Consider the following 3,312-nt stretch of genomic DNA (forward strand, 5'->3'; position numbering starts at 1 on the left):
ACCCGGGTTTGTTCGAGGTCACAGGATCATCGATGAAAAGGCTGAGGCACAGGTCAAGTACAACCAACTGCGCAAGAGGATTCGGGAATGTGAAAATGAACACCGTGAAATACAAGAAGCCAATCAAAAACTAATTGAAGAGTGCAAGGATATGGCTGTCAGCGCCAACAAGCGATTGGTCTATCTGGAGCGAGGTATAGTGGAATTGGAAAAGAAGTTTCTGAAGAGGGTCGAAGACTGCCGGACTGCTGAAGGAAATGAAGGCGAACATCTGGCCAGAGCCTACTTCCTACTAGGACTGCGTGAGCTGGGAGAGCTATTCGATGGAGTCAACAATGCCGAGTCTGGGGAATGTCCCTCTGGGACCAAATAGATAGGAATTTTCATTTTTCGCCTTATGAGATGTAATAAGGCCAATGGCCATTAGTGACTTTTTATTTTCTTATTATTTAGTGTCGTTTTGGGATTCGTCTACCTTTTATCAATAAAATGAGGCATTTAGCATTCTAAGTTCTCCAAAAATTAACTTGTCGCTAGGCCTACCTCGGGCACAACGAGGTCCCCAAAATTAGGACGCGCTTTATATTTCAGCACTATGTGTTTAAATATTGCAACATTTTTTTTTATAATCCTTACTGACTTGTTACCTTTTGTTTTTACTTTTTGTTAATTCCCCTCCCCAAAGGTTAGTTCGTGAACTCTGGCAACGTCATCATATTTTACGAGATCCAGGGGCCCTCCACCTACTCCTCCTCCCAGTCCTGTCAGACATAAAAACAAAGGAAAAATGGAAGATTTGAACAACTCAGCTGAACGGGTAGAGGTCACTCGTGGTACTCTGGTTCCCAAGGAGAATGCATCCCAACTAGAACAAAAGCTGTTGAAGTTTCAGGAAGAACTTGATCAAGTCCGGAATTTGGCGAATCTATCATTTTCCCTCACCACTCCAGAGGTTACTTTCCCAAATTCTCAGAATTCTGTACCTCCACAAAGTATCTCAAAGCAACAAAACCATCCCATTCCTCACCACCACTGCAATACCTGTCATACCTCAAGTACCACCCCACTGCTAATCCCAGAACTCCACAAATGACCACTGCCACACCCAACATAATACCCCCATCTACGTGGAGACTATGCCACACTCCACCCAACCCATCTCAAGCACACCCGAGTCCAATGATAAGGACTTGCTCATCAGAAATCTGGCCGAAGAGCTTAAAAAGTTGACTAGCAGAATTCAAGGCGTTGAAGGTAGTAAGGGAATTGAGGGGCTAAACTATGAAGATCTGTGCATACAGCCCGATGTCGAACTGCCCGAGGGGTACAAACCTCCCAAGTTCGAAATGTTTGATGGTACAGGGGATCCCAGGGTCCACCTGAGAACATACTGTGACAAGCTAGTCAGAGTAGGAAGAGACGAGAAGATCCGCATGAAGCTTTTCATGAGAAGCTTGAAGGGGGACGCCTTATCTTGGTACATTAGCCAGGATCTGAAGAACTGGTCAAACTGGGTAAGCATGGCGTCCGATTTTATGGACAAATTCGGGTTCAACACACAGAATGCACCAGATGTGTTCTATATCCAAAACTTGAAGAAGAAACCCACGGAGACCTTCCGTGAGTATGCTACTCGATGGAGGTCAGAAGCTGCTAAGGTTAGGCCTGCNAAGGTAAGTTTGCTTTAGCTCAATACTCATGATTATGGTAATTTTAAGTTGTTTAAGCATGTAATTAGTAGAAATTACGGATGAAATTGAGGGGTTAGGGCTTGAAAATTGGAGAGTTTGATTTGAGGATAAGGGACCATTTGATGTCGCATTTTGATGAATTTGGTATGTATAGACTCGTGAGTGAAAGGAGTTTCTAGTTTTATGATTTTGTCGGATTCTGAGACGTCGGCCCCGGGGCCAGGTTTGAGTGAATTTCGGGATTTCGTCTAAATTGATAGTTTTTCGTATGGAATTGGTTCCTTGGCCTATATTGATTGCATTGTATTGCTTTTGGTTAGATTCGGGACGTTTGGAGGCCGATACCAGAGGCAAGGGCGTCGCGGAGTAGGGATTTGACTGGTTTGAGGTAAGTAATGATGGTAAATCTAGTCTTGAGGGTAAGAAACCCCAGATTTCACATCGTTTTACTCCAAGCCGTTGATCAAAATGATCAACGGCCACGATCCCTTCTTTCCTTTTTTAATTTCCCAAACCCCCCAACCCTAAATCATTCTTACCTAAGACGCCGCCTCTGAATCCCTTCACTGCCTCAAACACTCTCGAACCTTCCCTAAACCCTAGCCGCCTCTCATCATCTTCCCCCGTGAAACCCACCCGAATCCATGGCTTCTCAGGCTGTGGGAGTCCTATACTCACCACCTATTGCTCCTATGTGCTTGATACCTGAAGATTCAGGGCCTGACTTCGAAGGTTTTCACCTAGACCTCTATCGATTCAAGGTTCTCTGGTCATCTCCGGCTTTGCTTCGGCGTACTATAGTTGTTTGAGCCTGGTTCTAACCTCTCCGACTCAGATCGGTGACCTCTCAAAGCCTTTCTCATTTCTAGGGTTCTTCTAAAACCCTAACCCTTCGAGTTTTTCTCCGATTTCTTTAGATCTGTGGGGTATCTGTGCTCTCTTTGAGTTTTCAAATGATTTCCCTAAATTTTCTTTCGAAAATTACTTTTTAAAATCTTTGTTTCCGATCTAGGGTTTTCTGAAAAAATGTTTAAGTGTTTCTCTGACTCTCTTTCCCCTTTCTTTTGTGTATTTGCCTCTATTGTGCTCCTGTGTTTTATCTACCACGTTCTTGTATGTGTTCTGTTCTTGTATGCTCTTCTATTGAGTTTTTATACTCCGTTCTTGTATGTTCTTTTTTACTGTGTTTTATATGCTCCATGCTTGTATGTTCTTCTACCATGTTTTCCATACTATAGTCTCGTACTTTCTTCTACTATGTTCTGCTATGTTTTGCCTATATTTTTTCTACAGTGTTCTTAAGGTTTTGCTATTTTTTCTTCTACTGGACCGTATTTGAATTTCTCCTGAAAGATCCTCTCAAGCATGCTTCTTCTACTGTTCTTATCAGTATTTGCCATTATGTTCTTTGAATCCTTCTACTGTGATTGCATGTTACTTTGCTATCAAGTTTTCTCATGAGTTCTGTTGCTGAAGAAGCCTGCTCTTTTCTGAAGCTTCTAAACATGATTTTAATTCAATTGCCTGCCCTCTAATCTTTGCTTTATGGTTTGCTTGAATTAGGGTTTTATTTCGAAACCCCTAATTCTTTCAGATTGACTTCGAGTCTTTGAATTGAGTT

Source organism: Nicotiana attenuata, chromosome 3 (assembly GCF_001879085.1).
Source record: "Nicotiana attenuata strain UT chromosome 3, NIATTr2, whole genome shotgun sequence".
NCBI lineage: Eukaryota > Viridiplantae > Streptophyta > Magnoliopsida > Solanales > Solanaceae > Nicotiana > Nicotiana attenuata.